Below are 27,659 nucleotides of genomic sequence, written 5' to 3'. Positions count from 1 at the left end.
AAATTAAAACTAATTAGAAGAGATAAGGAGGTACACTTCATTCTAATCAAGGAAATAATTAGCCAAAAATCTATTACTGTCCTAAACACATATGTATCAAACTCTGGGACATCAGATTTCATAAATCAAAAAAAAAAAAGAACTGCTGAATCTAAAGACACTGTTTAACAATGATAATATTAATAATATTATTATAATGCATTAGAAATAATAATATTTAATAATAATAAATAATAATAGTTAATAATAAATGCAGTCCTCACTCCTCATCAAGTAAGGTTCTGTTTCCAACAAATGCAGGCTATTACAGGAAATTGCACCTAATAAAAATGCAGAGTTGTGGAGACCAGTCCCAACACACACATATGTAACTCCAACACCTAGCCCCCAGAGATCACTATGATGAAAGAGTGGTTAGAACTATTACAAGAGCCAAAGGAATGGGAGCTTGCTGTGAGACTGTGTCTCCAAGATGTCTGTGTCTCAGAAGCCTCATACATCCATGAAGGTTCACCAACATGACTGCTTAAATATGAACTAAACAATACATGCTAAGCTAAAATACATGCTAGGTGGGCAGGTGAAAGCTTATGAAGCCTCAACCCTACCAACATACCTACAAGCAGCTAAAGAATGATGAGAGTGGAAGAAATAGTCCTCCCCAGGGAAAAGCAAACCAATGAATTATCCAATACCATATTGTCAGGCATGAAAATCTACATAGACATGATAGTATACAGTTAGGAGGATTCTGAATAGTGAACACATGAATGCTACAGCTGGGTCTTGGGGGAGATGGATTCCCAGCTTTCTAAGGAAGCGCCATATTGATTTCCCAAGTGGCTGTACAAGCTTGCATTCCCACCAGCAGTGGAGGAGAGTTCCCCTTGCTCCACATCCTCTCCAGCATAAGCTGTCTTCTGTGTTTTTGATCTTAGCCACTCTGACAGGTGTAAGGTGGTATCTCAGAGTCGTTTTGATTTGCATTTCCTGGATAATTAGGGATGTTGAGCAATTCCTTAAATGTCTTTCAGCCATTTGAGCTTCCTCTGTTGAGAATTCTCTGTTTAGTAGCACTCTTTGGCATATACCCAAGGAAAGCTCAGTCATACCACAAGGGCTCAGCTATGTTCATATCAGCATTGTTTATAATAGCCAGAACCTGGAAACAACCTTGATGCCCTTCAACTGAAGAATGAATAAAGAAAATATGGTACATATACACAATGGAGTACTACTCAGCAGAGAAAAACAATAACATCATGAGGTTTGCAGGCAAATGAATGGATCTAGATAAAATCATCCTGAGTGAGGTAACCCAGACTCAGAAGGATGAACATGGTATGTACTCACTCATAGGAGGATACTAGATGTAAAACAAAGATGACTAGACTGCTACACAACTCCAGGGAGGCTACCCAGAAAACAGGACCCTAGGAAAGACACAGGGATCGCCCAATGACAGAGAAAGGGATGAGATCTACATGAACAACCTGGACGACAGTGGGAGTAATGAAGGGCAAGGTTCAAAGGAAAGAGAGCTTAGGGGAGCAGGAGATCCCAACTGGATCAAGAACAGAAAGAGAGAACAAGGATTAACAGACCATGATAAATGAAGACCACACAAGAACAGGAAGAAGCAAAGTGCTAGAGAGGTCCCCAGAAATCCACAATGATACATCCACTGCAGACCATTGGCAATGGTCGAGAGAAAGCCTGATCTGACCTAGTCTGGTGATCAGATGGCCAAACACCCTAACTGTCGTGCTGGAACTCTCATCCAATAACTGATGGAGGTGGATGCATAGTTCCTCAGCCAGGCCCCAGGTAGAGCTCCAGGAGTCCAATTGTTGAGAAAGAGGAGGGACTGTAAGAGTGTGAATTGTTGAGACCAAGATTGCAAAAGCACAGGGACAAATAGCCAAACAAAGGGAAGCACATGAACTATGAACCAAAAGCTGTGGAGCCCCCAGCTGGATCAGGCATTCTGGATAAGTGAGACCATTGAATAGCTTGAACCGTTTGGGAGGCACCCAGGCAGTGGGACCCGGATCTGTCCTTAGTGCATGAGCTGGCTGTTTGGAACCTTGGGCTTACACAGGGACACTTTGCTCAGCCTGGAAGGAGGGGACTGGACCTGCCTGTACTGAATCCATCAGGATGAACTGATTCCCCCAGGGGAATCTTGGCCCTGGAGGAGATGGGAATGGAGGGGAGGGGCTGGGGGGAAGGTGGGGGGGCGGGAGGGGGGAGGACAGGGTAACCCATGGCTGATGTGTAAAATTAAAACATAAATATAATAAATAAAAAAGGAGAAATAAAAGAACACATGAATTTGAAAGAGAGAAGGGAGGAGGATGTGGGAGAATTTGGAAAAAAAGAATTGAATAGAAGAAATGATATACTGTCAAAAATAAAAGAAATAATTTAAAGTTATTTGAATTGTAATTTCAAATATCTGTAACTTATTGCACTGGCAATAAGTATATAATAGCATATGCATACTAGAGTAGAAATGCCATGACATCTATTATACTTAAATGCTTTTCTAGAAAAGAGTAAGATAATAAATGTTCAGATTTATAAGTGCATGGAATTATATTGGAATTATTAATCTTCTTTATCACAAATTACATGGTCAAAAAGTCTGAACTCCCACTGTCTAGCTCCGCACCCAATAACATGATAATATTTCTTCACAGTCTATTCATGGATAAAACAATAGGAATAATAGTGCCCCCATACACGGTATGAGATTAAATGAATCAATGAAGCAAATCATTTGCTGCAGCTTGGTACTTCATAATTATAATGTCATTTACAAAACTTTATTTTGAATGGTGCTAATTCTTTATTGAGAAAGCTGGGTCTAGATAAAGAGTGGATACTAAGGAATATAAGAATACTTTTCACTTTTGAGTACACCTGTTTAGGTACAATTTTCTCAGATGTAAGGGGAAGATATGACATATTAGATGATACTTTTTTTGTTTGTTTGTTTGTTTCAAGACAGGGTTTCTCTGTGTAGTTTTGGTGCCTGTCCTGGATCTTGTTCTGTGGACCTGGCTGGCCTCAAACTCAAAGAGATCTGCCTGCCTCTGTTTTCCGAGTGCTGGGATTAAAGGCATGTGCCACCACCACCCGGAATAGATACTTTATATTGATAATATTTTTTATATTATCAGGTGTTAGCTTTGAATGTTTAGATTTATCTAAACCTCAAATTCTATTCTTTACTCATAAAATGAGAGTAGCTACAGTTCCACTTACTGTGGCTGCTTAAGCATGAAAAGCAAGAAAGTAGTCAACAGGTTTTGGGTATTACCTGAAAAATAATAAATGAAAGATACTCCTGAGAATTTAAAATACCAATATAACTAGCTGAAAATTTGTAAATATTGAGCTAACATGTGCTATAATTTCTTTCTTTTTCTACTGCTATAATCTCCTCTGATTTTTTGCAGGTGAGCTGCCAAATCACTGAATCATCACTGTTTTGTTTTGTTTTTTTTTTAATCTAACCAAAATATGTCTCCATATTTCAACCCTCCTACCTTCCCTCCCCCATTCCTTCTCACATCTATGGCTTATTTCTTTTTAATTATTTTATATAACAGTAGTAAATACAGAAATGCAATTGGCCGAGTTGTTTGGTGCTCCTTACATGCATATGCTCTTAGGATTTGGCTACTTTATATTGGATAAACCTTTAGAGGGCCATCACTGGGGAAAACTAATTCTCCTGCTCTTGGCTGTCAGTAATTGTTTGTGGCTCTTCATCTGAGGGTAGGACCATGTGAGATTTCCCTTATCCATATTGGGACCTCAACTGGTCATGTTGATGAGATTTCATGGGTGTATCGCAACTAACAGACACAAATTTTCAGCAAACTTCCTTATTCCATGTAGATCAAACAGTCTTGATTATAAAGAATAATGCTGTAGAAATTACCATTCCAGACATCAACACATATTACTGAGCTATAGCAATAACAACAGAATGGTACTTTAGTTTTTAAAGAAAATGAACTGAAAAGTGTCATACCTGTAACACAATGGCTTCATTTAAGTATAAAATTGTGAAGTTTTACAAATGTGTACAATTGCATATCTACTTGAAAATCAAGATATGAAATATTTTTGTTTCAGCATTTCTACCCTATGCCTTATGGACTATTTATCTTTACAGTGAAAAAGTCCCAGTTCTATGTAATGTCTGACTTGTTGAACTTTACTTTAGATTAATTTTACATGTTTCACAATTTCAAAAATTTAAGCTGTACAGTATGTTCTCTTTTGATTGTGTCTTCTTTTGATCAGGATAATGGTGTTGGTAGTTGTCCATGTTGCTATTAGACTTTCATACCTCTCTGAAATTCTTGAGCAATTTTCTTTATATAGGTACACCATGGTTTGCTGCTCAACTCATCCATATACTTGCTCAGGCTTCATAGATATTTTTCCAGTATGAGTATTTCTTCAAATGACCAAAGACCCTGTGTATATGCACATGCAAGTGCCTTTGTGATCACACATCTTCATTTCTCGTGGGTAAACAACAGAGAATAGAATTACTGCTTCACATATATATGTCTTCCTATGTAAATTATTCACATGGTAAAAGGAAAATAAGCCACTAAAAGTTAAATTTTTTTCATTATTATTCAAAAATTAATCAATTGGACTGGAGAGGTAGCTCCTTTAGTAAAAGGCTTGGCATGGAGGATAAGGACCTGAGTTTGATCCCCAGGATCCACAAGAAAAAGGCAAATGTGACTGCATAAGTTTGGATCTCAGCACAGGAGCAGCAGATAGCAGCTCCATGGGGATTTACTGGCCAGGCAACCTATTATGATCAGAGAGTTCCAAATAAAGTAAAAGACCCTGTCTCATACAACAAGTAGGAAAACAACTGAGAAAGCACTCAGAGTTGATCCCTGCCTTAGACATATGCAAACTCAGACACACACAAACACTACTGTATGCAGACAGATACACAAAATCACATGCACTAATACACATAAAGAATACGGACCCTCCTGACAAAATGAAAGGACATTCCACATTTATAATCATGAGGAAAGTCCCTTTATACTAGGTGAAGATGATTTTACTTTCCAATTACATAAATTTAAATGGAATGTGTGTTTGTGTGTGTGTGTGTTGAGGGGGTGTGCTTATTGTGATCAGAGGTCAATTTGCATAGTTAATACTCTCCACCATGTGAGTCTCAAGGATTGAACTCGAGTCTGCTCAGATGGAAGGCTCTTTTCTCCCTTGAAGTGACATATGGTTGCAGATAATATTCAATTATCAGAAATTACATTTTTTTGTGCTGAAATGACAGAAATGTCCTAGCCCTCCAATACCCATTTGTTAAATAGGATCCTCTTTCCCTCTACTAAGAACACTGATAAATCTGAACGGTAAACATGCTACTATGTGTTTTTGATAAAATAATATGTATAACACTATGTCTCAAGAGATATTTTCTGTTAGAGTACCTGTATATGAGATGTTGCAATTACAAGCACATCCTGTAGGGACAGGATTTATGAAGACAGTATCATATTTGTTACAGCTTGAACAATCTGCCATGTTCAAACTGTAATAAATAGCTGATAAAAAAAATACCCATAGCAGATAAGAAAAACATTCTCCAGAAATGCCAAATGTGAGGAGAAAGTTTAAATCAAGTCCGTTGTATTTAAACAAAATTCACAGCATTCCAAAATAGTTGAAAACACTAAGGTTTTGTAGAATAATGACTGAGATCGATCATAGTTTCACAATAGAACTGCATTTTCATAAGAATTCAGAGCCAGTTATTTACTATATTACTAATAAATTACGTTTTTAATCAAATTAATCATGATGTCTAATATAGTCCAATAGAATAATAGGATCTCACAGGAATAATTGTACAAATATATTTACATAGTTGATAATAGAACAATTTAAACATTTAATAATGGAATTTAATATTGTTTTCCTTTGTCATTTATTCCACACTGTGGGAACAGTAAGTTCAGAAGGTCAGTTCCACTAGTGAGATCAGGAAACAGTGATACTTGAATGACCAGGAAACTTGGGTTGTGTATATCTGTTCTTATAGATTGAGTCCCCCATTTCTTTTAGTAATGGACATCCTATTAAAAAGATACCAAATACCTTATACATACTTTCAATTTTAAAATTCCAATTTTGTGAATCTTGGAAAAACTTTTCAAATTTGTAATTTACCTTAATCATTCACTCATTATTTGAAGCTAAAATCCTTTTAATTGCTTTACAGATGAGAGATTCAACTGTCTCCAACATTACTTTATCATATAAATGTGCTTAGTAGTTTAGACCCTTTCTCTCCATTTCAGATGTTAAAAAGACCTCCTGCAGTTATGGTCAGTTTGTCCAGATTCTGAGAAAACATCTGAAAACTGTGTCAAAATTCCTGAGGAACATTGTGTCAATGCCAGTGTGGCATAAGTAGACACTGAAAATCAATATGTAATATTGTTTTTTTTTTCTTAAGTGTTTGGGGATTAGCTATTACTGTCATGTGAATTGTGGGAGTTCCTTGTTTTCAAAGACAGAGCTTTGAAGTTCCAGGTGAAGAACTGTGACTCTGTGTGGCTGTGTGTGTGTGTGTGTGTGTGTGTGTGTGTGTGTGTGTGTGTGTGTGTGTGTGTGTTGTTTTTGTATTAAAATCACTGGGCACTGATAGAACTTGAAGCTACTTTACCATTTTCCTTTCTTTTTGAGATGTCAGTGCAAATCAAATAATGACACATTCCATGTCTAATGTAAAAATCATCTTCTCTTCTCACAGTGCATGTATGACCTCTGTATCTACAGAACGAAATAGCTGATATCAGCCCATGCCTTTTTGAACAGATACTTACTATTCAGGACAATACTGAGATGGTTCAGGAGAGTGTGGTGCAGCTTTATATTTTATTCTGAAGAATTACCACAGTCAATGTTGTCATGACAGCAGTAACACACAAAGAAATGTACCATATAGTAGGAGTGCATTTGCTTAATATGTGATGAAATTATAAATGATGGACTACTTCAGGAAAGAGATTAGTTAAAGGGAACTATAACTATCCCATAATGGACACCTAAAAAATAGGTTTCTGTGGGGTTTTAACAATGATTTTTGAAACAGAAGCAGGAAGAACATCAGATAAGGTAGAGAGACTGGGAAATGACTTGGCAACTGGGTATCTGCTGCTCTGGTAGAAGACTTGAGTTTGGTTTCCAGCAACCATGCCTGTCTTCCCATGCTATCATCTTTTTCTAGCTTCATGGGCCGCTGTATTCATGTGTACATGCCCCATCCACACATGACATACACATATTTAAAAATACAAATAAATACAGGGTTCTATTCCTCATACCCACCTATGATCACAGTCATCCATAACTCCAGTTCATGGGATCCTATGCCCTCTTCTAACCTCTCTGGGCAAAAGGCAAGCATGTGATTCATATATACACATGCAGGTAAAATGCTTAAACATATATGATTTTTTAAAAATAGAGAAATAACTTCAGAATTAAAAAATTAATGATCACAAATGAAGAAAAGAAAACTGTTTATTGAGGAACTAATCTGAGAAAGGCATTATAATCAATTTGTAAAGGAATTAGCACCTTAGTATTGATTTATTTACCATATGAAGAGAGAAAACCTTTAGTGGCTGATAAATATATATTAGAATAGGTATACGAGAAGTATAGACAACGTGACAACAGCTAGTCTGATATAATTAGGGAAAAGGCAGTTGTATGCCTTCGTGTCTCATATACAAAAATTGTTACACTGATACCTGTACTTCTGTTTTTCAAAAGGTTATTGAACAATAACAGTTTCTTGGTCAATAAAATGGAAATAGACAGATTTGGGGAAGGCTACTAATGTCTACCATTCCCAATAGGTAATCCATCCCATAAAAATAAAAAGATGCCTGATGCTTGAGACCACTAGACATGTTCTATGTACCTTAACAGATAAAAGAATTTTCTCCTGTAAACCCAATCTCATCAGAACACCTCTTAAAATCAAAAGTTTTTTTTATCTTGCTAGAGTCAAATAGATATAGCACAAAGAATAGTTCAAGAGTTGAGACTGAGCATGGATTACAGAGATGCATGAGCAGAGAACAGTTTAGTCTACTGATTCTGGCATTGATGATGAAGGGAATCTAAGTCGAGATAGATCCTGAGCAGGCAATGAACAAGGACAGAAGAAGCATGAAGTTGTTAGTCTTCTAAAGGGTTGCTTCATCCAAACAAATTTATCCCTACCAGGAAAAGAAGATATGCTGGTAGGCTGAAAGATAAACCTGTGTCTGTCAAACTACATCAGTATGTATGAACACTTACAGAACTGTGATGTGATAATTTCAAAATGTTGAAAACTTTCCTAAGTTTCATTATTTGTTATAGCAGCAAAAAAGCCCATCTAATATAGACATATGAGGGTAGAAACATTGGCAAGTATATGAAACTTGACTCATGATTAGAAATGCTCTTTCTGTATCACATGCTCTTTCTAGCAGTTAACAAATCACTCCCATAAGCACTATTATCCACCTCAAAATAAGAGTGTTTTTTTTTTTTTTCTAAAGTTAAAGCACTTTTTATCAACTTGACCCAACAAACTCTTTGTGTGTGAGGGGGTGATGTTTATGGGGTTTTGTTTTCTAAAGTTAAAGCACTTTTATCAACTTGACCAAACAAACTTTTTGTGTGTGTGTGTGAGGGGGTGATGTTTAAGGGATTTTGTTTGTCCACGTTCCTTCTTTGAGACAATCAAGTCACTAGTAGCCAAACTAGACTTGAACACATGCTGTCCCTCTTGCCTCAGCCTCTCGAATGCTGGGATCACAGTTATGTACCATAAATGTTGTTGATAAAACAGCTTAGAAAGTCTGTCATATTGGCAATCATGTTTCTATATCATGAGTTAAAAGCTAGAAGCAACTTTTACAAGAATTTTATTTACTTTTGCAACCACATTTCTCCAAACTAATTGTGACACTTTGATCTCATACATTTGCCCATCTCATTGGAAATCAATGATAATTTCCCTTCTATAAACCAAAATAATGCTTATTAAACCATAGCATTTTACTGAGTGCATTTTGAACTCTCATTGAGAAGATGGAGATTTGTGAAAACGTTTAGATTCCCAAAGTTTTATATTGGAGTACAACTTATATGCTAAAATATGTATAATTAAATGATATAAAGTGATGAAAATTGATGTATATTTGCACCTAAATACATAAACTATGAGACCATCAAAACAATCAAGATAATAAATGTCTTAACTAGTCAATTTCCTAAGTTTTTTTTTTTATGATATCCTCTGCAGAACCTCTTCATCACACTCCTATAGTCATTGTATACATGGGAACAGATTGGTCTTCCTGTCACTGTAGATTGGTTGATGTTTTCTAGAACATTTAAGAAGTGGAATCATCCAAAGCAAATTTATCATTTTTCTGCTTCCTTCACTTATTCATAGTATTTTAAATCTCATATATGATTTTTGAAGAAATATGAATTTTTATACACTGTTCTCTATTGCTAAGTAGCAGCTTGTATATAACATAATTGTATGTACATTTACCTTGTTGGTACATACTTGAGATGTTTCTGGATTTGAAGTATATTATATGTTAATTTGAACCCCTGAATAATAGATTTTCCTAATTCCCAATGACCATTGTTTCAAAATGTAAATGATTGGGAACTAGCATCACTGTGTATTAAAATAATTAAGTAAAACTGTTTATAGTAGAGTAGGTAGGACCCTAAGACAATATGGCTCCTATTCTTAGGAACTAATGAGTTATGTAGAGAGATAAAACAATCTTAAGACAAAAAAAATTTCTCTATAAGACAAAGATTATTAACATTTCTTCTTATCTACAATGTGAGTTTCTTTCTGATGTAGATATTCTCTATCTATCATCTATCATCTATCTACCTACCTATTATCGATATGTCTGTCTGTCTACCTATCTATCTTCTAGATATTGTTTATGTATAGATTTATTATCTGCCCATCACCCTTTGTCTACTTATCAATGATAGGTGTCTACAAGGTGGTCATATATATCATATTAATTTGCTCCTACTTTACTTGATAGAATACATAATTCAGGCTTTATTGAAATTAATTAGACTAGAAATCTGAACTTGAAGAAAAGTGCTTCATTTTAACAAATTAAATATGATTTTGCTGGAGACATTTCTATATGTTCACTAATAGTCCTAGTTTGCTAAGATGTTTCATTAGATGTTGAATGTTTCAGTGGCTTATCCACAGTTGTAGAAATGCTGATGTGCTTTTTCAAGTTTTCAGTTTTAAACCTGATACATTTTATAAATTTATTTAAGAATGCTACATCATTTTTTTTCAAATGTGGAATTAATCTTATTTGGTCATGATCCAATACCTTTTTGAACATTCTTTGAGTCTATTTCCCTTCATCATCAAATATAGTGTTGTTTGTGATAAGGAGGCATTAGTCTATTATTTTATTCCATACCTACACTTTTCCTATTAGAATGATAATGAGTGAATTCTATATAAGTATGAAAGAAGTTATATAAGATTAGTTATTTTGTTCTTAAATTCTTTTGCACAGAATTACAATGAAACATCAACAGTTGGAATTTTCTTTGAATGAAAGAATTTGGAAAACAATTTTATTACTTTAGAAGGCTCTTGTGTTTTCTATTTCTTCCTGAGTAAGCTTTGATAGGGCAGCCATATTTCCTCCAATACTTGCACGAAAGGCAGAAATAAAAGACTTTAAACAAGAAGTATTTATCTCTACATGATTACATTCATTTGTTTTTACTAATTGTTCAAAGTCACTACAGCTGTAACTGACATAGTTCTACTCTTGAAAACCTGGAATTGCAGTGATCCTGTTAAGAAATTCTGTGTGTGAATAAAAATTTTAATTTAAGTGGATTAGGAGATAGGTAACTCACATACTTGTCTGCATTATTCCTTTCTTTTTGTGTGTGTGTTTTCATCACTTCTGCCTCTAATTAGAAAATTCAGTCCATTGAATGTTATTATAATCTGGGGTCTAAGGAAAAAAGACTTATTATCTTATTATTTTTATTTATTTATTTTTAACTTTCTCTTCATTTATTCCTTGTGTCTTTCACATCATGCATCTCGATCCTATTCATCTCCTTGTCCCTTCTTGTTCCCTCTGTCCTGGCAAACCCCCCACTAAATAAAATAAAATAAAATTCAGGAGAAAAAAAAAAGGAAGAAAAATATGTCATAGAAGCAGTAGTGTGACACAGAGAGTCACATAGTTTATCCTTTTTCCCATATATCTTTATTTGCAAATGATAATTACAAAGAGTCTTTGGCCTCGGTCAAGGCCTCTGGTTTTTGCTGTACTATCAATACTGGGCACTCACTGGGACTTCTTTTTTATCTTTTTGTCGTCCTGTGTTGTGAAGATCCTGAAGTTTTAGGTCTATAGGATGGGCCCCTTCATGTGCTCCAGCAGATCATAGATGGGGTGGGCCAATTCATAACCTGGGCCTGGGTAGTTGCAGGGTTGGTCAGCCCTCCAGCTCTCCCCATTCCTCTCAAGCAGGATGGGCTCTCTGGCCCCGACCCAGCTAGCTCACCCCTTGCTTATCTCTGCAAGAGATGGGATGTATTCTGCTTTTAGGTCCTCAGGGTAGGCTCTCCCACACCTACAGCTCTACTGTGTTGCCCAGGTGAGATGGTGCAGGGATACTCTCCTGAGTACTGAACATGGTGAGGGGCTGTGGCAGCTCTCCCACTCTTAAGACCTCCAGTTTAGCTCTCCCACTGGTCACACCACCAAATGGCAGATGAGGACCAAGGCGAGAGTTCCCAAGCTCATATTCTAGGTGCCAGTTCATCTGCACCCCTGTTAATAGGGTCAGCTCTATTGCGCTGCCCAGGGGAGGTTCAGGGCCTGTTCTCCAGGGTGCTACAGCTGGTGAGGGGTCAGGTCAGCTCCCTTTCCTGCCAGGTGTAAGAGGTGAGTGGAGGAGGGAAACTTTCCCTCACCCACGCTACCACGTGGCAAATGAGAGAAGAGTGACAGCAAGCTCCCATTTTCATGTCCTGTATTCTGTAAGTGTCTGATTCCATTTTTTTTCAGTTTCTGTTATTTTTATTTAGATTGGCATTATTTACAGAAATTTTAGATATTTTACTGATTGTTTCATAGATTACAATCATACTCTGTTTGTAGACTCCATGACATGGTAGGCTTTATAAAACTGTTCTTATGCATGTGATAAACATGCTACAGTAAATAATACAATCTTTATGTTTTTTCAAGATAGACTCAAATTCTGACTTCTTTACTCATTTTAATCTTCATTTGTTTGTTTATTATTTTATTTGCACAATGTTAGGGGAATGTAAGCTTGCCATAGTGCACAAGAGGTGGTCAAACAGCTTTGAGGAGTGTGTTTTCCCTTTCTACCTTTGTATGGATCCCAGGGATCCAAACTCACCTCTTCAGGCTTGTGCAGCACATTATTTAATTTCTAAGCTGCCTCACCTGTCCTTCTTCGAAAATTTCTTCAAGATTCACATTTTTTTGGTTACAGTTTGTTTTGTGGGAGTATGTGTGGAGGTGTGAGGACACCATACAGGAGTCCCTTTTCTTCTGCTACCATAATGCTTCTGGAGACTGACATCAGACCTCTAGGCTTTACAGTAGGTGCCCTTACCTACTGAACCATTTCACCTGCCTACAAATTCACATTTCAGTCTAATGCATGGCTCTACAAACAATAAAGTGTAATCTGAATAAGTAGATAAGTACTTCAACATGCTTCTATCTGATAGCACTCATCCTAGGAGCATGCTTCCATCAGAGTGGAAATTTTAATGAACACCTTGCATCCTAATCCCTTATGAAAATACCTTTGGTCAAGCTGGAGCCCTGCATGATTCCCACATGGTCAGGAAGGGAAATGGGGCCCAAGCACTGACAGAGTCAAAGGCAGATCCCTAAGGGCCACAAGTACAACAGGAAAAAAGACACCCTGGAGGCTGTGTCAGTGGATGGCTTGTGTATTTGGAGGAGGCAAGGGCTATTTATATCCTAGGAGAAGTGGCAGGTTGAGTCCATGCGGTAGTATATCATTAGTTGGAGCAAGAATGTACATGGTGCCTCATTTGCTTAGGGGTGTAGTGAGAAGCCATCCCAGCCTTGGTCTAGAAGCTCCAACCCCCATTGAGGCTTCGGTAATGGTCATGCCCACAAGGCAGGGCTGAGGGAGGAAGCTGAAGACCCAGGATAGAGAGGAGAGGTCGTGCCCATGGTTCTGGGACCCTGGACGCTGGAGGTAGACCGTGCAGAGTTCTCCAGAGAACACTGCCAGACTGTGCCATACCTTTGCCAGACCCTACAACCTATCTCTTCATTTGTAAGTTACCCCACAAATAAACCTCCCTTTTAACTAAGTGGAGTGGCCTTAATAGTTTCACTATATCTAGCACTCACATGGGGCAAATTCCGAAGGCCTGGGTGGCTCCCTCCCTCAGCCTCCTCCCCAGCTGGCAGGTACCTAAATCCTCCTGCAAAGATCCATTTAACCAGAGAACGCCTACAGGGTTCCATTCCCGAAAAAGGGAGCAGCTAGTCCGGTCTGAGTTCCCTAGCTTAGCCCTCAGACCAGCAAAAACCTTCCCACTCCTCCTTGACTGCAGGCTCCCCACCATCTTGGCTCCTGCCTTCAGCTGCCGCCAGCCAAGGTCATCAGCAGGCCCTGCTTTGGAGCTATACCAACGCCTCCTGCTGGCTGAAAAGTGCTATTGCATCCCCCAAAAGGTAAGCTTCTTTCAAGTAAAAGTACTTGATAATTTTACACCTTAAAGCTGACTAACAGATTTTGAGTAATTTTTGTAATATGGCTGACAACATTACTTCACAAGAATTTAAAAACCTTTTTGCCTGTATGATGACATTTTCCTGGAAATATACGACCTCCCTAAGGCATTTCTGGCCTGTACCATTTTGGCATTCATCGTAATAATTCACGGAATGTTCAAACACTGGTTTAATAATAAGAACAAAGATGAGTCATTATTGGCACTGAAACAGGCTTTAAAAGATAGCAATGAAGGCTTACAGAAAAAGATTCTCTTTCTGGAATCTGCTAACCAGGATTCACAAAACAGGCTTATACCCAAAATTGATTTTATTGATAATAAATATGAATATTTAATGGTTAGAACACTAACTCTCCAGAGTGAAGTTGTAGCTACTCAGACACTATATAAGGAAGAAAAATTATCATAAATTGATAAGATAAAGTCCATGGAATCATGTGTTTCAGAAGAACATAAAAACTTCCATGATTCCATGAGAAATCTGGAATTCCTTGCAAGAGAGGAGGTTTACTCCCTGGAAAAGACCCAAGGTGCTTGTTTACAAGCCCTGGAGGAAACTCTCAATAAACATGACAAGGGACCTAATAAGCAGAAGGGCAAGACCATACAGTTTGTAACATCTCCAAATGGCTCTCATACAATGGCTTATCCTGTTATCATCCATGAGAAGCCAGCAGATGACTCATACCCCAAGCCATATACAACATATACATTACAACCAATTTCAACAAAGGACTTAGAAATATAAAGGAAGCAGTAGTTGCATATGGGATACACTCCACATACGTAAAACAGATGTTAAATTTGTGGTCTACCTCACATGGAATCATTCCAGATGACTGGCATTAGTTAATTTCAGCTGTTCTAGAATATAGCCTGTAGTTACCATGGAAAAGCTGGTTGAGAGAAGAGGCAAGAAATTTAGAACAACAAGGTAAACTCAGAGGTTTTGAGATCTACCAAGATCAAATACTTGGTGAGGGATGTTTTGCTGACAGGAATGTACAAGCCTTTTATGATGAGCATACAATATCCCTATGCCATACAGCAGCTCTGAATGCTTGGGAAAAAATTCCAGAACCTGGAAAAGCAACTGAGGTATACACAAAGATATTTCAGGGACCGTACAAACCCTTCACTGATTTTTTTTACAAAGGATGAACACAGCTATAACAAAAGCTGTGTCAGATAAAGAATTTAGAAAAGTATTAACTGATTCCTTGGCATTAGACAGTGATAATACAGAATGCAAAAGAATACTTACACCATTAGAGATCAGATCACCTCCTTTGGAAGAATGGATTCAGTATATTAATGGTGTTGAGTCTCTTAACTACAGTAATGAGGCTTGGCTAGGAGAGACAAATTCCAGAGGTGAAAGAAGGCCCTGTGGTACCAAATGTTTTAAATGCAGTACACCAGGTCATATAAGTAAAAACTGTACATGGGGTAATCCTAGAAGTAATACTCCTTCTAGGAATAGCCTAAACAGGAGACCCCAACCACCTCCTGGATTATGTAGAAGATGTGGCAAAGGCTGACATTGGACCAGTGAGTGCAGATCAAAAATAGATATACGAGGCAACCCTTTACTGGCAGGAAATGCCTCAGGGGGCCTCTTTCAGGCCCCCAAATCAAATGTGGTAAGAACATTCCAAGCCACTGTGGAAGACATTCCTCTCCAGGACAACCAAATAAACCAATGCCTAATGTAAAAACCGATACTGCAATGGATGATAAAACAGCTCTGATAGACGAATCACAGTTTACAAAGAACACAATAAAACAAATATTTTGGCAGACTTCCATAAATGAACAAAGACCAAAGCTTAGAATTCGAATTAATGGCTTGGTTCTGGAGGGCCTGGTAGACACAGGTGCGGATGTGACTATAATTACACCAAAATCATGGCATCCGAATTGGCTTCTTCAAGAGGTAGATGTCCAACCTTTAGGAATTGGCACCCTATTTCAGATAAAATAGAGTTCGAGATGGGTTGAATGCATAGGGCCAAAAGGACAGAGAGGAAGGCTGAAGCTATATGTAGCAAATGTAGCAGTAAATCTATGGGGCCAAGATCTGTGACAACAGTGGAATACCCAGATTAAAATTCCTATACTCTCAGAAAAGGAACACAGGCCAATGCTTATTTTTATGAATAATATCATAACATGCTATAGAAAACAATCACCAACCATTCAGGCTGTACACAAACAGAGCACAACTGCTGTTGAACTCTCAGAAGTACCAACTGCCTTACCTTTGAAATGTCTAACTAATAAACCTGTCTGGTTGGACAGTGGCCTTTGACAAAAGAGAAGCTACAAGCTTTAGAACAGCTGGTTTAAGAGCAGTTAAATGCTCAACACATTGAAGAATCTACCAGCCCTTGGAATTCTCCTGTATTTGTTATTTTAAAAAAGTCTGGTAATTGGAGAATGCTGACACATCTGAGAGCTATTAATAAAATAATTCAGCTGATGGGCTCCCTACAGACTGGGATGCTCTTGCCCTCTCTGCTACCCAAAGAATGGCCTATAATAGTTATTGACTTAAAAGACTGTTTCTTTACCATACCCTTACAAAAAAAATAATAGAGAAAATTTGCCTTCACAGTTCCTACTTATAACAATTCTCAGCCAGTCAAGAGATATCAATGGAAGGTCCTCCCACAGGGAATGTTAAACAGCCCTACCTTATGCCAATACTTTGTGCAAAATCCATTGGAGATAATTCGTGTAAAGTTTCCACAATCCATAATTTATCACTATATGGATGATATCCTATTAGCTGACCCAAATTTAGACACATTAGAAAGCATGTTTGTAGAAGTAAAAAAAGTTTTGCCTCGCTGGGGACTGCAAATTGCTCCTGAAAAAATACAAAGAGGAGATTCTATTAATTACTTAGGATATAAGATAGAGCTACAAAAAAATAGACCCCAAAAGGTACAACTGAGGAGAGATTGATTGACAACTCTTAGTGATTTTCAAAAGTTGTTAGGAAGCATTTCCAACTTATTGGGTATCATGGGAATACCCAAAGATGGACTACAAAATTTGGCAAATACTCTAGAAGGGGACAAAGAATTAAATAGTCCAAGAGAATTATCAGCCGAAGCTGAGAAGGAATTGGCTCTAGTAGAAAAGACAATTCGAGAAGCACATGTGGATCATGTGGATCCAGAACTTAAATGCATTCTTGTCATATTCCCCTCCAGACAGTCCCCCACAGGTATTTTGATGCAGAGGGAAGATATTATATTGGAATGGATATTCCTACCACGTAAACCAAATAAGAAATTAAGACTTATATGGAAAAGATCTATGATTTGATTCAAAAAGTTAAATTAAGACTTCGCCAGTTGACAGGAATGGACCAAGCAGAAATTGTAGCACCTTTAACTAATGAGGAAATTTCATCACTATAGAAAGATAATGAATACTGGCAGAGAGCCTGCAGTAACTTTTTGGGAGAGATTAACAACCATTATCCCAAAAGCAAGAGAATAGAATTCATAAAGAAGACTGAATCTGTCCTTCCTCACATTGTACAACACAAGCCAATTTCTGGAGTCCTCACATTCTATACTGATGCAAATAAATCATGGAAAGCAGGATACAAATCAGGAGACTTAAGTAAAGTGGTACAAAAGTCCATACAGCTCTGTACAAAAGACAGAATTGTATGCCATTCTTATGGGACTGATGGACATCACAGAACCCCTCAATATAGTCACTGACTCTATGCAGAGAGAGTTGTTTTACATATTGAAACTGCTGAATTTATTCCTGATAATACAGAATTAACTTCATTATTCATACAATTGCAGGAAATCATCAGAAAAAGGGAACATCATATATATATATATATATATATGATATATAACACATATCAGATCCCATATAGGTCTGCCAGGACCTCTAGCACAAGGTAATGATGAGATTGATCAGTTACTAATAGGTAATGTTCTAGAAGCCTCAGAATTTCATAAGAAGCATCATGTAAATAGCAAAGGTTTGAAGAAGGATTTCTCCATTACTTGGCAACAAGCTAAGGATATTGTGAAAAAATGTCCTACTTGTTCCTTCTATAACCAAACTCCATTACCTGCAGGGAGCAATCCAAAAGGTATACAAGGAAATGAAATTTGGCAGATGGATGTGTTTCATTTTGCAGAATTTGGAAGATTAAAGTATGCACACCATACCATTGACACCTATTCAGGATTTCAGTGGGCAACTCCTATGAGTTCTGAAAAGGCTGATTCTGTGATTACACACCTATTAGAAGTTATGGCCATCATGGGAATACCTGTACAAATTAAGACAGATAATTCCCCAGCATATGTCTCCAATAAAATGAGACAGCTCTTTGCTTGTTACAAGATAAAGCATGTTACAGGTATATCACACAATCCCACAGGCCAAGCAGACATGGAAAGATCCAATGGAACTTTAAAGGATATGCTAAATAAACAGCAACAGGTAATAATGACTCCTAGAAATAGATTGCATAGTGCTTTATTAACCTTGAATTTTCTCAATGCTGATGAGAAAGGAACAACAGCTGCAGACATTGGACAACAGACAAAACTCCTGAGCTAAACCAACCAGTTTATTTCAAAGATGTGTTGACCTCAGAATGGAAACCTGGATATGTCCTACATTGGGGAAGGGTTTTGCTTTTGTTTCCACAGGAGAAGAAAAGCTATGGATACCAACAAAATTAATAATAATTTGATTCAAACAGTAGAAATCCCTTGATGAGAAGTAAAAGATCATCCACCAATGTGACATCTCTTCAAGTTGTAAGAAAAATTTAACAACCAAAGGTTGGGGTAGGATTCTGTTTTTGTCTTTCCAGGATAATGGAAATACCCATCTTCCAGAAATCATAAGGCCTTGGATATCCGGAAGTTTACAGCAGAAAGAAAGAATCTATTGGTACCAATCTACACAGGGTAAAATATCACTGACTTACATCTATATCTCTATCAATCAAGAATAGTTGTGGTTTCAATTCAATTATAAACCAAGCTGGCTTTGGAGATGGAATTGGCTCACTCCTTCTCTAAACCCAAGCATATTGATAAAAGAAAAGGTTGAGAGATTCTTCAGCCCCATATCAGAAGAGCCCTCTGATGTGAGACAGAAGGAAACCAATTATAAGGGACCATTGTCTTCAAGATTCTAATTCCCACCATGCTTACTCTTGATTTCTTCGAATCCTTTCTTACATGTCATGACATCTTTAAATACAAACCTTCCATTCTGATAAAAAAATAAGTTTTTCCAATAGCAATTTCTGAAGTCTCCAGAAGGAAGATGGGGCCCCAACAATAACAACTCTACCCAATCCAGAATGATGCCATGGTAATCACCATCATACTACACTTCTTACCAGAATTTCAGAAATCTTACCCATTACTCTGAGAGTTGCTGCAGAATCTACAGTTAGTCTAACTGAGATTTAACTATCTGAGCTTTCTCACAATACCAACAGAGATACCATTGACCCCTAAACAGCAGGAAGCAATTCTAAGAACACGACGCCCCTTCTCCATAAGGTTTCATATTTCTCAGGGTTATGGATAATGGTTCTAGGGGTGGGATGGAAGAAACTGTTAAACTCAGTACTCTCCTTAAGGAAATAAAATATGTCTCAAAAAAAGGGAAAAGAAGAAATGGAATGGATATGTATAAGATATTATGGTAGACTATCATATACATTAGTAAACAAATTTAGTAAAATAGCAGCCTTAGATAATTTGCACTGTAATTTTCACTGTTATGAATTCTGGTATGTTGATACAGATATAAACTTTTTATATTCTATTTGAGATAATTTGTATATTGATACAAATACAAACTATGTTTGTTATAATGTACACATATTTTTACTCTTATTTGAAATATTTGTATATTGATACAAATGTAAATTTATATGTCACATTGTATGTATGTTCTACTTCTGTTTAAGATATTCTGTATACTTATATATATTGAGGATTATTATCATATTGCATATTGCACTATACTTTCCTACCTGTGTTAAAGATATTTTGTATACTGTCACAATTTAAAGTCATTGTCCTTTTACTGTACATTTGCTTACAGACTGTTTGACTTATTTATATGAAGCCTTAATCCTTAGGTTGTTTAGGTAGATAAGGCTTATAGATTTATTGTCACCTATGCTTGTCATCTCTATAACTATGTTAGTTAGGTTATCCAGATTTATAAATACATAGGTCAGATGGACAGGTAATCTTCAAACACTTCATGGACCTAGAGAATATGGCATTTAAATAACTTAGAATTCAGTTGACGTGAGACACAATTGCTCCTGGCAGCACCAATTTGATCCCGAGAGAATTTTGGGCTTCTAAGACATTTCTATTTGGAAGTTTGTCTTCTTGGCACAAAATGGCCTACTGGGCAAAGAACTGCCCTTGCGTCGACTGCTGACAGTACAAATGCTGTCTTTTCTGGACAAGCAGGACACAAGAAAAGCGACCACTGTTCTTTGCCAAGACAGGGTAAGATGGTCTTTCAGAATTCCTGCTTCTGAAAATGGTCTGTCAGATACTCTAAGCCTGTAGCCAATTTGAATGCACCAACTATGCTGAGAAACATTAGGTGACTGTCCAGGCTGCCAGCTGTCTCTGTCTACGTCCTTCTCCCATTTCTCAGGTATTATTATATTCCTTCTCAGGTCTTTGATGAGGTTGAAGACTAGAAGTTATAGTTACAACTTAGTATATATACATATATAATAGATAGAATATATTATGTATTAGACTCAGGTTCTTTAGGATAGGACACCTTTTGGAATGATCTTTGTAACATGCAACCTATCCACACTCTAGACTTCCCTGGATTTTAGTATGTGTTTTTTGCTTGATATTGTTTGCATTTATTGTAATTCCAACTTATCTAGGTCATTATCCCTCATTACTCCTGGACAATATTTGATAACCATTTCTTTGTATATAGGTTAGAACCTTCTTATTTAGACAAAAGGGGGAAATGTAGTGGGTAGCCATCCCAGCCTTGGCCTGGAAGTTCCAACCCCCATTGAGGATTCAGTAATGGTCATGCCTACAAGGTGGGGCTGAGGGAGGAAGCTGAAGACCCAGGATCCAGAGGAGAGGTGCACTTGGTTCTGGGACCCTGGACGCTGGAGGTAGACTGTTCTCCAGAGAACACTGCCGGACTGCGCCATACCTTTGCCAGACTCTACAACCTATCCTTTCATTTGTAAGTTACCCCACAAATAAACCTCCTTTTAACTAAGTGGAGTGGCCTTAATAGTTTCACCAATATAGGGGCCTGAGGAAGAAGCCTTATAAGGTCATATAGGAGTATTTCCTGGGTCAGAAAAGCAGCAACCAGTTCCCTCCCTGGAGGTGTGTTTTGTGCATGGGGCAAGTCCTCACTGGGGAAGCCTAACTGGAGAGATAGGCCTCCAACTCCTGCAGCTCTCAGTATGAGAAATCTTGGTTTTAGGCATGCTTTGACCTCTTCTTAGCTTCATGCCAGCCCCATAGCCTCCCACACTGTTCAGATCACTGTGCATCTCTTGGTAACATGTCATTTTTCCTAGATCCATTGAGGAAGTTCTTTCCTTTCTAGTTTTTGTCAGCTCTGCCAGGATGTGCTTATGTAGAGTTAACCATCCAAGGTTGATGTTTACTTAACTTGTAGAATTTACATCTTTCATCATGTCTGGGACGTTTTCAGTCAGTGTTTCCTCTTCTGCTTCAATCTCTCTCTTTCTTTTTTCTTTTTTTTTTTTTTTTTGGTGGAGCTGAGGATCGAACTCAGGTCCTTGTGCTTGCTAGGCAAGCACTCTACCACTGAGCTAAATCCTCAACCCCTCTCTCTCTCTTTCTTTAAAGAAGTATAATTATTAACAGTGTTTTTAAATTGGATAAGAATTCCTCCTAGACCTTATCTCATGCCAATAGTTTTCCACAATCACATGGACACATTAGGGTTAGGGTTTGTGTCTTAGAAAGGAACTACAGATTATCTGGATGCCACTCCCACCCCCACAGCACTCTCTGTTGTCTCTAATTGTAGCAGCTCTCTGGTTCTACTAACATGAAAAGGAAAGAGATCTTTAATATCAATTACTACTGACCAATAGGCCATGAATGACTTCAGCTGTCCTTGGACACACAGGAAAGAAGTGAACTCCTTGTCTACTGAGTGCATCTTTTAAATTTTTACTCCCAGCCAAAAATTTAGTTGCTCTTGTTCACTAGAGAGAGGATTTGGACACATATTTCTGTATTTCTACATTTATTTATTTATCTGTATTTTATCAGAAATTTATGTATAGCATTTTTTAATTGTAACATTTTCTGGTATTTCATGAATATGGGTGTTTTTCCTGCATAAATGCCTGAGCACAGCATATATGCCTGGTTTCCTCAAAGGCCAGAAGAGGGCAGGCATCACATCCCCTGAAACTGGTGTTACAGATGGTTCTGAGTTGCCATGTGGATACTGGGAATCCAATGTCCTTTGCAAGAACAGCTGGTGCTCTGAACTACTGAGCTATGTCTCCAGGCCCCTATGCTTGCCATTTCTGAGAGAAGTATTCCTTAGGAATTAACTTCTCAGTACCAGCAATGGAAGACAAAGCACCAATTTGAAACAAGCGTTTGAGTCCAAATTGTCTTGCTTCTACTACTCTAAAATTATTTACTATAACTGTTACTTAAAAGAGTGTAAATTAGACTCTCATTAAATTAGGTGCACTCTACCTCTAAATTTCTATAGAAAATTTGTAGTCAAAATCAGAAAAGTTTTTTATGTCATTCCTGGTGGGTTTGATAAGAGATTAGAGATGGTGATGATAGATAGATAGATAGATAGATAGATAGGTAGATAGGTAGATAGGTAGATAGATAGATGATAGTTAGATAGATAGATGGATCCTATAAAATAGGCTTCCATACGACTTTTTCAAGTTTCTTTAATGTTAGCTACCCATCCCCCAGTGTCCTCCCCTGCCTTACCTTCCCATCTCCCTTCCAACATGGTGTGATATAGAACAAATGTAGAGTGGAGAAAAGAATTTTTAAAGAGGGCATTTGATTTTAGTTGATCTCGACACCACTAGTTTAGAGGGTGATCTAGAAGTAAATATCTGAGTCAGGCCTAAACGCCCAGCATTTGACTCAATTCCTCACCTAAAACACTGTTCCTCTGCCCTCAGTACACAGGGTTTTGTAACCAACTTCGTCAGCAAGGTCAGAGACAGCAGATGCTGCAAACTGCTAAACAGTTTGTGTGCTTCACATTTTAGCAGCAAAACTCTAGGTTCTTATCACTCTCCTTGGTTTTCTGTTCATTCTTGCTCTAAATCTGGTCTCACTCAAAGCAGCCATGCAAATCAACAGTTTGAGATTTTTTTTTTAATCTTTATGCAATGAGCAATGTTTCGGTCAATGAGTTCAAAATAAGAATCTTCTTTGCTTATTTCATTGTCATGCAATATGTATCTTAACATGGTATTTTATAAGTTACTTATAACACAGCTTATTTTAAATAGTTGTTTCTTGGTGTATGGCTGTCTGGTAATTTTTTGAGGGGTGGGATTTATTTTTTCTTAATGTGTATCTGTGTACCTAAGGGCGTCAGAAGAGGCCGTTAGATCCCCTGAAGCTGGAATGAAAGGTGGTTGTGGACCATCCAATATGAGAAATGGGAACCAAATTTAGATGCTATGGAAGAGCAGCAAGAGTGCCTGACTGCTGAGCCATCTGACTATATGGTACTTTACTTGTGTCTATACTTGTCTTGTTTCCATATTTTCACTTAGGCCATTGATGAACACTTCATTCTGCTGTGTGACAAAGTAAAAGTTAAAGAAAGGAGGAATAAACATAAAAGATTCATGCTCTTACTAAATGCCTTTTGACCTAAATCCAGTTGTCTTAAAAGGTACTACAGTGAAATGTTTTCATACATTTAAGAACAGTGAGTATTCATTCTAACCTTAAGTATATCATGAGAATAAATATAGAAAAATCCTCAACTGTAATTATTTGATATTTTCTGTCTCCCCAGGGCAGTGGTTTCTTTCAGGTGTTAGATTATTGCCCCTGGTATTAGTCATTTCTAATGACATCTTCCTTATACAATTATGCAAGAAAAAGTTGGCTTCTTTTTAATAATCCAGTGGAGCAGTAATCTTTTCTTTTTCAATTAAAAATTAATTTGCCTCCTAATGAAGACAAATAAAACATCAAATCTAATTAAGTATGTGTGAAAGGTGGCATTAGCCGCCGTGAAGAGCCACACAAGACAGCACACTACAGAAATAGGAAAGCTGAAGCGCATATCATGGTCCACCTCCCACTGGAAGGTCCTAGGGGTAAGGCAGCTACAGACTATTATTCTTCCTTTTGTTTTAATTGCTTTTAATAGATGAGCTAGAAAAGGAATGATCCATAATGCATCCCCATGCTTTGCATAAAAGTAAACAGAACAATGTACCAGGTGCCAAGTTTATAACAGTATATTTTAAGAATGAGTTGTTTTTTTCAGTGGTATTTTCCTTGTCTCTGTGTCACGGAGCTAGGAAAAAGGGGCTGTGTAGCCGAGGTGGTGGGGGAGGTGGAGATAGCTAAGTCTATAAAGTGCTTTCTCTACATACATGAGGAACTGATCTCTGATTCCCCAGCACCCACATAAAAAGTTAGGTGTAAACAGAGGCGGAGCCTTTCTGTCTCCACCACCTCATTCCAAAGAAACACACAGAAGCATATATTAATTATAAATGTCTGGCTAATGGCTCAGGCTTAACTTGCTCTTACATTTAAATTAACCCATTTTGATTAATCTGTGTATGTGACCTTGGCTTTACTGATCCCCGGTATCTTGCTTCTCGGTTGATGGGAAGCATGGTGGCATGCAGGCAGACATGGTTCTTAAGAGGTAGTTGAGAGTTCTACATCTGAATCTGCAGGCAGCAGAAGAGAGCTACTGGGTCTGTCTTGGGCTTCTGAATCCCCAAAGCTTTTCCCCAGTAACACACTTCCTCCACATATACTCCAACAAGGCCATACCTCCTACTTTCATTCCCAAAGCATTGAAATGTGTGTATGTCAGCCATTCTTATTCAAACCACCATAGTATTGATGATAGATATAGAACCGTACACTCACAATTTCCCTTTCTGTATTTTTGTTGAAAATATAATCAGTTTGAAAATACAAAATGGAACACTCTAGAGGTTAATATTCAGAAGTTCTAAATGTGCTGTGCTGAGTAATGTAATGAAGTGCCACACCACCCACTCAGATACACCTGGCATGTAAATGTTCCTGTTATTTCATATATCCTTGTAGTATACTCTCCTGCTCTCTGGTCAAACAGATGCTGGCTGTGTTATAAGTAGACTGGCTGTCACAGTAGTACAGGCCTTGTGTGTGGGTTGCCATATTTGACTGAATAAAGGCCCTGAAATAAAACAGTAGTGATACAAAGAATGTGCTAGTGTACAATGTATATAACCATCAGACTAACTCTGAGACTATATGCCAACCTTGGAGTGTATTAAAACCCAATAAGCTTGCATTTACTAGGGTGTGGTACTATGGTTTCAGGCAATCTAAGCATCCCTTACACACTAGGAAAAATGACTACAGTTAGTTTCTTTGTGTGTGTGTGTGTGTATGTGTGTGTGTGTGTGTGTGTGTGTGTGTGTATTTTCCTTGAAGAAACCACTAAATTTAAGGCACTATGTTAGTTTATGAAGGCGATTAATAATGGATCCTTTACTTAAACATTTTAATAGACAAGATAAAGATCCATAATAATTACTTCATTGTGCTTAAAATATTAAAATGGAAATGGTTCACAGTGATGTTGGAACTCAGAGAGTGTATGACTAATTCTGTCCTGAAGAACCAGGAAATAATTAACAAGAAAAACAGAAGTGTATTTTAAAGTAGAATACAATCCCAAGTAAAATAATCCAGGGGCTGGAAAGATGGCTCCATGATCAAGAGTACTATCTGCTCTTCCAGAGGTCCCTGGTTCTATTCCCAGTACCCACACAGGAGCTCACAATCACCTGTAATTCCAATCCCAGAGGATCTGATGCCCCTTGTTGGCCTCCACAGGTCCTGTAGGTATGAAGTGCACAGACATACATGCAAGCAAAACACCCATGCAAATAAAAACAGAGTGAAAACAAACCCAAATATTATATACTCAAAGATATGTGACATTTCATACTACTTATCCTGGCATCCATGGACAAGTGCAACTCTCACTTCTCATCAGAGCAGATTCTTTATGCAGCAGATGGTGACTAATACAGACTCAAAATGGTCAAAATAAATGACCATGGAGTTCTCAGCCATTATTACACATCTATATCACACAATCTCCGAGGCTTAAGGGACCATCACACACACACACACACACAAAAAAAAAAAAAAAAAAAAATAGCAGAAAGATTGTATGGGCTAAAGGTCAGACAAGATTCTAAAATGATGTTATCTGGGAGTGGAGGGGAGGGGCTGGGGGGAAGGTGGGGGCAGGGGCAGGAGCGGGGAGGACAGGGGAACCCATGCTGATGTGTAAAATTAAAATACAAATATAAATAAAAAGAGGAAAAAATGATGTCATCTGGACATGCAAGGACCTTGGGCTCAGAAACTCTAACCAGCTGTGGTTGCCAGCACAAGACCTATTCAATGTCAAGCCACTTGACCGTCCAGTATGGAGAGAGAAGGGGCTCATGTGAAGTTACTCCTAGCTGAAGAACTATTGGGAGTTGATGGCCACCAGGAGAGAAAGAGTTAGTTTTCTTCAGCAGTGTGGCTGATGTCCATGCTCAGTAAACTCTCATCACTCTACAGCCATATGCATGTATACTGCATTAATTATACTCAGTGAGTCATTCAAAATAAATAGAAGACTTAAATTAAAAACTATGAGTGTCTGAGAATGGTGTTTGCTGAGAAGTTCCAGGAGGAATTGATGAGGGGCAGGAGAACATATGCTCAAAATACATTGTGTTTATGTATGAAAATACCAAATAATGAATAAACTAAAAGGAAATTAAAATTTTATGATGTTTTATGATAAATAGAATAATATTTGCAATATTTTCAGTGTTTCTTGTGCATTATTCTAAGAAGGCACTAAAAGAGAACAGAGATTACATGTGTGTATAAGTGTATGTTTAACACTTTCTGTAGAATAGATTAAACATCTTAAGAAATGTATTATTTGTTCATTTTAAAATAGTTTCTTAACTACTGTATGATTTGGTGTATAGTCAGACTCTTATTTCAGAAGATAAGTGGTTCACATTCCTTGAATAGGCAGAAAGCCAGACTGACACATGCCTTAAACCCTGGCATTTGTGAGGCAGAAGCAGACAGATGTCTGTGGGTTTCAAGCCAGCCTGGTCTGCAGAATGAATTCCAGGGAAGCTAGGGCTATGCAGAAAAATCTTGTCTGCTTCATTCCATATGTGGTTCATGTGAATGATATTAGATGCTACTTGAGAGGCTTGGTAATAAATTAACAAAGATACATTAAAACTGCCCCTGTCCTTACAAAATGTTGGCGTGAATATCACACTAGTTATCACAACTAAAGCTGCATATGTAAAACTCAAGAGGATTAATAAAGAACAGGATATAAGAAAGAGCTCATTTTGTTGGGTAAGATGAGCTATACTCGC

Source organism: Onychomys torridus, chromosome 17 (assembly GCF_903995425.1).
Source record: "Onychomys torridus chromosome 17, mOncTor1.1, whole genome shotgun sequence".
In the NCBI taxonomy this organism is placed as follows: Eukaryota; Metazoa; Chordata; class Mammalia; order Rodentia; family Cricetidae; genus Onychomys; species Onychomys torridus.
The sequence above is the reverse complement of the archived record's forward strand: the minus strand, read 5'-3'. Positions refer to the sequence as shown.